This window comes from Bos indicus x Bos taurus, chromosome 27, assembly GCF_003369695.1.
Source record: "Bos indicus x Bos taurus breed Angus x Brahman F1 hybrid chromosome 27, Bos_hybrid_MaternalHap_v2.0, whole genome shotgun sequence".
Lineage (NCBI taxonomy): Eukaryota > Metazoa > Chordata > Mammalia > Artiodactyla > Bovidae > Bos > Bos indicus x Bos taurus.
The window spans coordinates 11,122,744-11,135,370 of NC_040102.1; the positions used below are offsets into that span (position 1 = coordinate 11,122,744).

Genomic DNA, 12,627 nt, shown 5'->3' on the forward strand with positions numbered 1-12,627 from the left:
CTGATTGCTGAGGATATATTTGTCCTATCATAAGGGTTGTTGTTTAATCACTAAGTCATGTCCGACTTTGCGACCCACCAGGCTCCTCTGTACATGGGATTTCCCAGGCAAGAATCCTGGAGTGGGTTGCCGTTTTCTTCTCCAATCATAAGGATATTCAATCACAAAAAAAAAGCAAGGAAGAAAAGATAGTGAGAAGGAAATTAGATAGACTGTTAAACATTTTGTTACTTATTTTTAAATCTATATTATATTCTTAAAATAATGCTCATTTTTTGAGGGTTTTAGATTGTATTCAATATTGTGGGAAGATTTCTGAAGACAGTTTCTAAAGAAAACTGGTAGTAACATGAATTTGTGTTAAAATTGAAGGCACTTTAAAACAATTTTTTAAATTGAAGCAAATTTTTTAGTTGCTTTACAGAATTTTGTGGTTTTCTGTCATACATCAATAGGAATCAGTCGGAGTTAGACCCATGTCCCCTCCCTCCCTGACCTGCCTCCCATCTCCCTACCCACCCACCCTGCAACCTGTCACAGAGCCCTTGTTGGAGTTCCTTGAGTCATACAGCAAATGAAAGCACTTTAAAGAAACATTTTGGAAAGTTCATAATGTCATTTATTTTATCCATAGAAATTTGTAGTAGCACTTTTAAAGAAGTTTGTTTTGGTAACATTTTTTCTTAGTGCTTATTTTTATGCTTAGCTAATTGTTGTTATTGATACTAAAGGAATATGTGATTTGCTAATCCTGTTGGATATTAACTCAGATTGGACCCCTAGAGCTGGAAACAGGTCATTAAGTCAATTCGTTTTTCATCTTGAATTGATGAAAATGTATTTTATTTTGAATTTGTGTTAGACATTTATTGCATAGTTTATTTTTGTTTCTTTTCTTTTTATTTTGCAGCATCGATCTCTTTTCCAATCCATAATGTATTGCTATTAAAGTTTAAACCCTGTCTGTGTCACTCACAAATCTTGAGTGTTCTTTGAAGCCCCGATTCAAGTCAAAATACCACTGAGGGAAAATTTCACTGCTCGCTTTTGTAGAAAACCACTGTACTCTCTTCTTGCTTGCACCCATAATCCAGTTTCCCACCAGTGGGACCCCTGCTCTATTGGCCCCTGTGCTCCAGCATGCCACCAGTGACAGATAGTCAACTGAGCCTCTCTTTCAAGACCAAGCATACATGTTTTCCCCTAATTTTTGCCAATTTAAGCTCATCAGTATCTTTCCCTGATCTCAGCTACCAATGACTCTTTTTTCTGTGCTTCTCTTATAGACCTTTTCTATACAGAGATCTTCATACTCATGTACCTGTTTGCTTTCTTATCACAGTGGGAGTGTATGTTTTGATTGCTGAAGGTAGAATTTCTGTCTTTAGTCATTATTCTGTTGATGCAGTGCCTAAAGGAGGACTTGGCAGCTGTGACAGAGCCTTTGTGGGTATTTGTCCAAGTACGCATTTGTGTGTTTTCCTCCGATTTAGGAGTTTTCCAACTGTGTTTTGATTTTCTTTGCTGATTTCTCAGTCCTGGGCTCTTCAGACTGTCTCTTCCATGTGCAATTTCAAACTGCAAAAAATAAATCTTGCATACCTCATATATTATGTTCTAGGACATCTCTGTGCTTGTGCTCAGATGCTTCAGTCATGTCCGACTCTTTGTGACCCCATGGACTGTATGTAGCCCTTGAGGCTCCTCTGTCCACGGGATTCTCTAGACAAGAATACTTGAGTTATTACCATGCTCTTCTCCAGGGGATCTTCCCAACACAGGGATTGAACCCTTGTTCCCTGGGGCTTTTATTACTCATTTTAATGATTAATACTCTTCAATAAAATGTTATAATATGTAACTCATTACCTATTCCTTGAGCTACAAGTTCAATTTTTTTTCTTCTTTTATCCTTAAAAAAGTGGAAAAAGAGAACCCTTCTATCTGAATAGTATGAACTTCATTATCACTTTAAAAATATTTCTGGGACCTCTACCAGCTTATCATTGTTCTTTTATGATTCATTTGACAATCCAGATTGTATCATCTAATTTAGTTAACAAAATCCATTGATGACTATTAAGATAGTTATATCTCAAAGGTATTCCTTTTGAATCTTTGTTGAATTAAGCACCTTTTTATAACAGTATAGAACTTAACTAAAGTTAAATAGCATAATGCCTAAAACCTAATACTCTGATATACCATCTAATGGAATAATTCGGAAAATAATTTAAAATTTTAAATGAGGAGCAAAAGAGGAAAAGGACCAATTTAAAATAAAGAATTAAGACAAGCATATTCATCAGTTACCATTTGGGCACAGTGGAAAAACTGGCCTGAGGACTATTCAATTTAAAATGTTCCATAGGTGCTATTGGGTCCCTGAAGCAAAATGTAATAAGGGGTTGGTGTCCCAATTAAAGTACTGGAAATGTCAGCAAGCTGAATGGAATGGCTTTATGTGGTTTGAGAGACAAGTGTGCTGGTAAGACAGTTTGGGCATGAATTTGTGGAATATTTCGAGAATAATCAGACCATTTTCTTAAGTTATAACTTTTGCTTTCTCTTTATTTCCCTGAAGGGATTTACTTGTCCAGTGCTCAGAAGCAGTTATTATGAACAGTAGATAAGATCATTGTGAAATTGTTCAGAGCCTTCAATAACCAAAAATCCAAAGGTTTTGCATCAGGCTAGTGAGCCCTTCAGCACTTTAAACACTGATTGTACTTTAAAGAAAGATGAAATCAGCCATGCTTAGTATTTTGAAATTCTTTCTGCTTCCTTAAAACGTAATGTGATGAATTTTTAACATTTTCAGTATTTGAACTGAGATATAGTATTTCTGTAATCAAATGAATGAATCACCAATTCCCTAATTGTAACTTTGTGAAAAAAAATTACTTCCAATTAAAGTCATAGCATTTAAAATACACTTTTGTAACCACTTCATCTTGTAAGCCACAAAATTTCATGTAGTTATGTAAGTGTTTGGAAGATAATATCTCTAAACTACTTACAAAGACCTATCCCAGTCCATTGCTTAGAAGTTCTCTTTTGGGAAAGGTATTAAATCTCTCGGCGCCTCATTTCTCTTGTACATGGGTAATACTTGTGCTTATTTTATGAGTATTTAGTGAATTAGTACATTTTAACAATTTTGAATGCTACCTGGCCCATGATAAACAGCCAAGAGTTATTAGTTATTCTTTTACACGTCCTTATCATTATTAATATCATGAATTTGATCATTATGAGTTCAAGTACTTCTTTAAAGTTTTCTTTTGTTATCCAATTCTAATTTGAAACTGAAAATACTGAATGTAAATATAATTAATGAGGGGGCAAAAGCACTAACAATGAAAATTGTGCTTTGTCGTATTTCACAGGAAATTGAGAGTAAATATTATTCTTTTACAGTAAGGTGAGAGGGAAAGATACCTGCTGTCACAACTTTTATTTTCTTTCTTTCTACAAGTATTAGATGAAACAAGAAAGGGAAGCTATATTAAGAGGTGAAGGGAAGAGAAAGATTAGTAAATCATTATTTTGACAGATCATATCATTAGAGACTTGGGCTTCTCAAGTGGCGCAGTGGTAAAGAATCTGCCTGTCTATGCAGGACATGTGTGTTCAGTCTCTGGGTTGGGAAGGTTCCCTGGAGAAGGGAATGGCAACCCACTCCAGTATTCTTTTTTTACCCCCCTTTTTTTTAAAAATTATTTTTTAATTGAAGGATAATTGACTTATAGCATTTTATTGTTTTTTGTCAAACATCAACATGAATCAGCCATAGGTATATATATGTCCCTGCCTGGGAAATCCCATGGACAGAGGAGACTGGAGAGCTACAGTCCATGGGGTCACAAAGAGTCATATATGACTGAACATACACAATTAGATACTTAAAGTCAATAAAATTAACACATAGTCATTAAGCAATTTAATAGTATATAGTATTAGTGATAATACAAAATAAACATAAAGTGTTTATGCTTCTCTTAACAATAATATTTAGAAAACATAAGGCTAAATAATTTATTCATAACACCAACCAAAAATAAGATTCTTGGATGTTAACCTAAGGAAAAAATTCATATCTAATCTATATGCATATGTATCTGTATTATGTTTTCTTTGTAAAAATCATGAAGATAACCTGAACAATTAAAGGCATACCAAAATTTCAGAAAGTTCAATTGTTTTTAAAGATGTTAGGTATCCTAAAGTGAGACACACACTGAGAGAAAATAAATAGCCAAAAACAGAAAACAAAAATAATTATTTGTTGGAACTAGCAGACGTGATCTTGCAACAAGCAATTGCAAGGATAAATAGGGGTGACCAATAATGAAAAATAAGCATAAAAGTAGAAGGAGAAGAAACTCCCACTATAAATAAATACAGCACATAAATCAATGTACTATTAAATGGTGAGTGCTTACAATGTAATTTTAAATGGAAATGTTATATACACAATATGAATTGATAATCAAGTATGGAAAGGAGGTATTTTTGGGTCTGTGTTTAAAGATGCTGTTACTTTGGATCATACTTTGATCACCTGCCTCTACCCAAACTCCAAACCCACAGCAATGATAGATAAATTATAAAAAGGAACAGGCAAGTGCCGGGGTCCAGCCACGGTGGATCCAGGGAATTCGAAGTGGGGACGGCGTTGGCGAGGATCAGGAAACAACTGCTTAATTAAACATTAATTAAGGCTATAAAGAGTAATAGAAGAAGGATAGCTCAGTAGGAAAATTCAGTGAAGAAAAGAGGCTGAAATAAGGATAGCTCAGTGAGGAAATTCAGTGGAGAAAAGAGGCTGAATAATTCAGCCAGAAGGTGAGAGAAAGAATAACATGGGGAGACCAAGTTTCGGTGAACAAGGCCCGCACTTTATTTTCCAAAGTAGTTTTTATACCTTAAGTTGTGCATAGAGGATAATGGGGGAAGGGGTAGAGTCATGCAGCAAGCCAGGCTTTCTTCCTGCAAACTTATCATATGCAAAAGCTTAGGTGATTTGCATCATCTTCTGGCCCAGAGGCCTGTTAACATTTTAAGACCCTTTCTTCAGAAAACTTATTTTTCTCTAAAGGTGATTGGTCAGGAGCCACCCTCCAAAAGCATTAGATAAAGTTGCATTCCTACAGAGCAAAGGTGTGGTGGGCTATAACAAGAAAAAGAATTAACTCAAGGGTCCCAGGTTACAAACATTAAAGCTACTACTTATACCAATTCTATTAATCAATACACTGCCAGGGACACAGCAGGTAAGGGATATGGAAACTTAGCAGCAAACATTGGCCCAACAAGTGAAAATCCCTTCACCAATACAATTTCTAATCAATCTTTTAACTGCTCAAAGGAATCTGTATTTAGACAGTTTAGAACATCTCATGCCTCTCACAGTTGGGAGGCTCTGAGCAATCACATGTGGCCAGAAAAACCTATTCAGGCAGGCTAGAGGACTTCCAAAGGAGTTTGTAGGTTGAAACACTGTCACACCCAGGAATTACTAACTGGAGCTGTAAGCTAACTCTTTTTTCGGAGAGAGGTAGTGGGGGACAGCCCCCCGTAAAGTCAGAGGTGTAGGTGAAAGCACAAAGCAGAAAGTAGGCAGACTCTGGTTTGGGGGGTAGATGCTCGAGAATTTCCAGGGGAACTCCTGAGGCTCGATCCCACCTTTGCATATGCCAAGCCTCCTTCCTCATGACCTTTGCCACAGGCAGAGCTCGCTCCCAGCAGGCAAGGAATATACAGACTTTTCCTGCTGAGTTCTGGGTCCTGATAACAGTCAAAATTACTGTGACTGGGAGTTTCGTTCACATAATGTTCAGAATTGCGCTTTGTAAGGTGGTGAAGTGAAATAAGGTTCAAACTCAAGCTTTGGTATAGTGATTTCCCACATGTGACAGGAGGCATAAGAAGGCTGTTAATTGGGGCTACAGCTTACAGGAGGTGGGCTGATACAGGCCCAAGCTTGCAATTAAATACTAAGCCAAGTCGTTGGGTGGATCATTGGATCAGAAATTTCTATATATTGCCATAGTGCAGGGAGACCAAATTGCTAATATAAACCTGGGTTTGCATTCTAAAATATGAGTGGCCAGATAGAGCCTGTTGTATAAAACTATGCAAGGGGACTGTGGAGAGGGATGGCAATACAAATAGAAAAAGGATAAATTAGGGGGAAAAGCAGAGAAGGCAATGGCACCCCACTCCAGTACTCTTGCCTGGAAAATCCCATGGATGGAGGAGTCTGCAAAAGGCTGCAGTCCATGGGGTCGCTAAGGGTCGGACACGACTGAGCGACTTCACTTTCACTTTTCACCTTGATGCATTGGAGAAGGAAATGGCAACCCACTCCAGCGTTCTTGCCTGGAGAATCCCAGGGACGGTGGAGCCTGGTGGGCTGCCATCTGTGGGGTCGCACAGAGTCAGACACAACTGAAGCGACTTAGCAGCAGCAGCAGGGGGAAAAAACACAGCTTAATTTTTTCCTCTAAGCTATGATTTTAAATAATGAAGACAACTAGAACTTAGTTCAGTTCAGTCGCTCAGTCGTGTCTAACTTTTCACGACCCCATGGACTGCAGCATTGCAGGCCTCCCTGTCCATTGGTGATGCCAGCCAACCTTCTTATCCTCTGTCGTCCCCTTCCCCTCCTGCCTTCAATCTTTCCCAGCATCAGGGTCTTTTCAAATGAGTCAGTTCTTTGCATCAGGTGGCCGAAGTACTGGAGTTTCAGCTTCAGCATCAGTCCTTCCAATGAATATCCAGGACTGCTTTCCTTTAGAATGGACTGGTTGGATCTCCTTGCAGTCCAAGGGACTCTCAAGAGTCTTCTCCAACACCACAGTTCAAAAGCATCAATTCTTCAGCGCTCAGCCTTCTTCACAGTCCAACTCTCACATCCATACATGACCACAGGAAAAACCATAGCCTTGACTAGACGAACCTTGGTTGGCAAAGTAATGTCTCTGCTTTTCAATATGCTATCTAGGTTGGTCATAACTTTTCTTCCAAAAAGTACGAGTCTTTTAATTTCATGGCTGCAGTCACCATCTGCAGTGATTTTGGAGCCCAAAAAAATAAAGTCTGTCACTGTTTCCACTGTTTTCCAATCTATTTGCCATGAAGTGATGGGACCAGATGCCATGATCTCAGTTTTCTGTATATTGAGTTTTAAGCCAACTTCTTCATTCTCCTCTTTCACTTTCATCAAGACGCTCTTTAGTTCTTCTTCGCTTTCTGCCATAAGGGTGGTTTCATCTGCATATCTGAGGCTATTGATATTTCTCCTGGCAATCTTGATTCCAGCTTGTGCTTCATCCAGCCCAGCATTTCTCATGATGTACTCTACATATAAGTTAAATAAGCACGGTGACAATATACAGCCTTGACGTACTCCTTTTCCTATTTGGAACCAGTTTGTTGTTTCACATCCAGTTCTAACTGTTACTTCCTGACCTGTATACAGATTTCTCAGGAGGCAGGTTAGGTGGTCTGGTAAGAAAACCAAATATATCATTAATCAAAAGAAAATATCAAAATAATTTGAAATCTGTAAAAGACTATATATTTATGGCCTCAATGTGATAAATGGTCAAACATGTATAAAATGAAAGAAATTTGTGGAACATATGAAAATGATAAAAAACAAAAATAGTAGCAAGGAAAAATAAATGATTATAAAAAGTACATATTGTGGTGTTCAACCTTAAGGGAAATAATAGTATTCTTTGAATCTAAAAATAAAATTTAAAAGAATGCTAGCTGCAGGGTTTTTTTTTTTACTTTGTTTTGTACTTAGATTTGAGGAAGTAACTAAATCTTCGCATTGAAACTACAATGTTATATCAGATAAGTAAAATTTAGTATCCTCTTAGGCACACGTTTGTAAATACAGATAATGAAAATTTAACAGATCTTCAAGGCACCAAGAAAAGAAAGATTTACATATGAACAAATGAAAATGAGACTGCAACAGATTTCCTGGCAGTACATTAGTTGTCAGAATATAATAAATAATAACTTCAAAGAGCTGAAGGAAAACAACTACCCATATAATATAGCTTCTACCTAGATAGCATATTCAAAAGCAGAGACATTACTTTGCCAGCAAAGGTTCGTCTAGTCAAGGCTATGGTTTTTCCTGTGGTCATATATGGATGTGAGAGTTGGACTGTGAAGAAGGCTGAGCGTTGAAGAATTGATGCTTTTGAACTGTGGTGTTGGAGAAGACTCTTGAGAGTCCCTTGGACTGCAAGGAGATCCAACCAGTCCATTCTGAAGGAGATCAGCCCTGGGATTTCTTTGGAGGGAATGATGCTAAAGCTGAAACTCCAGTACTTTGGCCACCTCATGCGAAGAGTTGATTCATTGGAAAAGACCCTGATGCTGGGAGGGATTGGGGGCAGGAGGAGAAGGGGACGACAGAGGATGAGATGGCTGGATGGCATCACTGACTCGATGGACGTGAGTCTCAGTGAACTCAGTGATCTGATCAAAATATCATTCAAGAATTATACCTGTTGAATGTATGGCAAAAACCACCACAATATTGTAAAGTAATCAGCCTCTAATTAAAATTCAAAAAAAATTTTTTAAGAATTATACCAAAATAACGGAGAAGGTGATGGCACCCCACTCCAGTACTCTTGCCTGGAAAATCCCATGGATGGAGGAGCCTGGTAGGCTGTAGTCCATGGGGTCATGAAGAGTTGGACACGACTAAATGACTTCCCTTTCACTTTTCACTTTCATGCATTGGAGAAGGAAATGGCAACCCACTCCAGTGTTCTTGCCTGGAGAATCTCAGGGACAGGGGAGCCTGGTTGGCTGCCGTCTATGGGGTCACACAGAATCGGACACGACTGAAGTGACTTAGCAGCAGCAGCAGCATCATACCAAAATAAAAATAATTTTAGACCAGCCCTAAGAGAGTAAACCAACAACGTCTTTTTCTGAAAGAACTATTCAAGAATATGGCTTGGCTAGAAGAATATAGAATAGCATTGAAACATGGCAATATATGTGAAACAGATCGCCAGTCCAGGTTCGATGCATGAGATGGGGTAATCAGGGCTGGTGTACTGGGATGACCCAGAGGGATGGGATGGGGAGGGAGGTGAGAGGGAGGGTCAGGATGGGGAACATATGTACACCCATGGGTGATTCATGTCAATGTATGGCAAAACCACCACAATACTGTAAAGTAATTAGCCTCCAATTAAAAAAAAATAAACCATAGTGAAGAATTAAAAAATTGGTATAAAAATGAGTTACTTTTAAATTTAATTACCATTTGATAAAATACTATTTTGTGATTTAAAAGTTGAAAGTATAACTGAAGATAAAATGATCTGGAATTCAGTGGGAGGGTAAAGCTTGTTAAGTCCCTGTTCAAGAGATAAACACAAATCCTGGATAGTGGTGTAGAGAGATATTGTCTATTATTTACAAAGTTATTGAGCTAATGGAAGAGTATAAAGGGATGAAAATGATGTATTTATCAATAAAAAGCAAGAAGGAGTAATAAAGGATGGGAAAGTATTAAAAAGAGAAAAATCAGACCATAAAATTACTTGAAAACCACAATAAATATAATAAGGTAAGCTCACCAATGAAAAAGCAGGATAACAGATTGATTTTTTTCAAAAAATGCCTGAATAAGAGCACAGACTCAGAGGTGTTTGAAACATGACTTTTATCATGACACAGTACCAGCTTACAGAAGGAACTGAAGGTGTGAAGAGCAAATTCACCATTCCTGACATGTGAGGTTCAGGGTTCTTTTTGAGGGGTTCACTTTTATGAGAAATCAGTCAAGATCCCCTCCTGCACTCCTTTCTGGAACTTGTTTGGGATTCATAGAGGAGGCAGGTCTGTGTACTCAGGGGTAAATAAGTTCCAATGTAGATTTGAAAAGAAATTTATAGTCTATAATTTTAAAACCAAAGATAGCAAAATAAAGGAGAAATAGATAACTATACATAGATTCAAACATATTTTTAAGTCATAGTAAGTAAATTGAAAAGAGATTAGATACACAGGTGAAGAGAAAGGAAGTTACAATACTTGTTCAGTAAAAAAGAAATGTAAGGAATGAAAATATTAAGGACATTCTTAGTTTATTTATTAAACTTTTATAATACATGATATATGTCCTTTTGATTCAGTTAAATAAATCATACAGGCATTGATAAATAAGTAGTGAAAAAAAGACATTAAACAGTAAATGAAAATAAGAAGATAGTATAGCAATATTAATATCAGGCAAAATAAAATTTAGGACAAAATATCAGTAATAGATATAAATAAAAACATAATAGTAAAAAAATTTTAAGAAAATATAATAGCCATGAATTATCTGTATTTAACATTTCTTTAATTTATATATAGGAATGATAAAAATTAAATTTGTAGTTAGACAATTTTACATTGTTTTATAGATCAATTATAGAAACAGAATTCATGTTTTTGAAAATCAAATTTAACAAGTATAATCTAAGAGATAAAGGTAGAAAATGGCTTATCCACCATTAGAGAATATTCTTCATGTTCAGCAAATAAGGGGAGGTTTCTAGAAAATTAAGCATGTTATTAGGCCACACATGTATTTTCATCACATTTCAAACAACTGACATAACAGAGATCTTATTTTGTGGCTGTTATGCCATTAAATACCAATTTAAAAGTAAATATACCAAGTACATGTCCATATCAGTAGAATATATGCCCTATGTCTTCAATTGGCTTCACATTCACTATTTTCCCTTTTTCATCCCTTTTTATTCATGTCTGAGCTCCAGGAATTTGTTTCAGTTTACACTGTCTTCATCACCTCCACCACCTAGTTCCCTGGGAACCCCTGGGCCCGCCGTGTCATATTATTACACCACCAATTTTACATAATCCGTTACCAGCCCCTTCTCAAATTGTCTCAACATGTGTGTGCCCTCTGGTTTTTACATCTAGGACCCTAATAATTCAGGTATTTAAACAAGTATTTAGAAACAAGTCACAAAATTATGAAATATCAAATCTTGCAGTGGATGAACATGGTAGCTAGAGGTAAATATGGAACATTAATGCATTAATCAAGAAACAAATAAGCATGTTACTATTCAAATCAAGATGGCAGAATGATATATATAGCATTATACTTAAGGAAATTAGAAATGAAATTGTAACTCTAAAAGCAGAATTAAATCAAACATAAAACCATAGTAGAAAGGATCAGTGAAGCCAAATACTAATTATTTTAACAAGTGTTGTTTTTACAAAAAAAAAAAAAAAAAATTTTTAATCGAAAAAGAAGAATGAAAATAGCAAGTTGTTAAAAGTACTTTATTTCAGGGCTGTCTTACTAGTTGGAGTGAGGTGAATTTTCTTTATAGTTTTCAAAATTTTTCAAATTTTCTGCAAATCAACACGCCTTAACACTTTGGTGGAGAAGACAATGGCAACCCACTCCAGTGTTCTTGCCTGGAGAATCCCTTGGACAGAAGAGCCTAGTGGTCTGCTGTCCGTGGGGTCACACAGCATCGGGCACAACTGAAGTGACTTAGCAGCAGCAGCAACACTTTGGTAATTGGAATAAAAGGTAAATACAGATTGTTTGAATAAGCTTAGTACAAAATTGACTGGATAATCCAGTATGTGTACTTTGCTAAAAGTTCTAGCTCAAGTCAACAAGAACCTGTAATATTGTTAATTTTACATTTTCCATATCCTTTATAAGAAAAAAGTGCATCATGCTGTTATTAATCTTCATTCTCTGAGGTATTTTTCAAGCCATCTCTCTCAAATACATAAGAAAAAAATTAAGGGAAGAGTTAACCAAAGAACCATATGGTACTTTATTTAGTGGTGCCAAACAAGTATCAATAGCACAAATATAGCAAGTTCCCAGCATAATTAATACGGGCTTACACTAATCATTAAAATGTCTACTAAATAAAATTATAAATCTTCATGTGTTGGATAAGAAATGACTATAATGACATCTGAAACATAAATGTTCTCATTATTTATTAAATTCATTTTTTCCAAGTTAAAGATATATGTAACGTATAATAAGGCTCTTGTTCAAGTTCTTCCATGCTAATTCAAATATAAATGCATAATTATTAGTTTGGGTCATTCTCCCACAGTTGTGCCAAGGGTAGAAACTGCATGCCTATGTTTTTTCTGATATTTATTTATTTTTTGATAGTATCAGGAATAGTTATATAAATATATTAATTTTAGACCTATAATTAAGACCATGTTAACTGGCCTTCAAATGAAAAAAATAGAATTTTTAAGAAATATGTGTTCCTATTAATAGAAACCTAATAATATAAAATAAAATATAGAGTAGAGAAATAGACAAATGAAAATTTGAAGCCTGAGAGTACTTTTTGATTTCAATTCCTAAATTAAATATGCCTGAAGCAATATAACTTTATCCTAATTTGGTGGTGATAGTAAAACGATGTAATAAGCTGATATACAGTATTACTAGTTTTTATAATATTACTATTTCAGTATATGTTTATTAAGTTATATGGTAATGTGCTTACGAACAAAATAATCTATATAGTGGAACTTATTTTAAACATAATCATTTAAAGA

General features: G+C 35.9%; 1 protein-coding gene across 12 annotated transcripts in view; it reads left to right on the top strand.

Moving 5' to 3' along the window:
* The window catches only part of TENM3 (teneurin transmembrane protein 3), a 2,746,241-nt gene that overhangs the window by 129,861 nt on the left and 2,603,753 nt on the right, over positions 1 to 12,627 (top strand). The gene's annotated exons all lie outside the window — the stretch shown is intronic.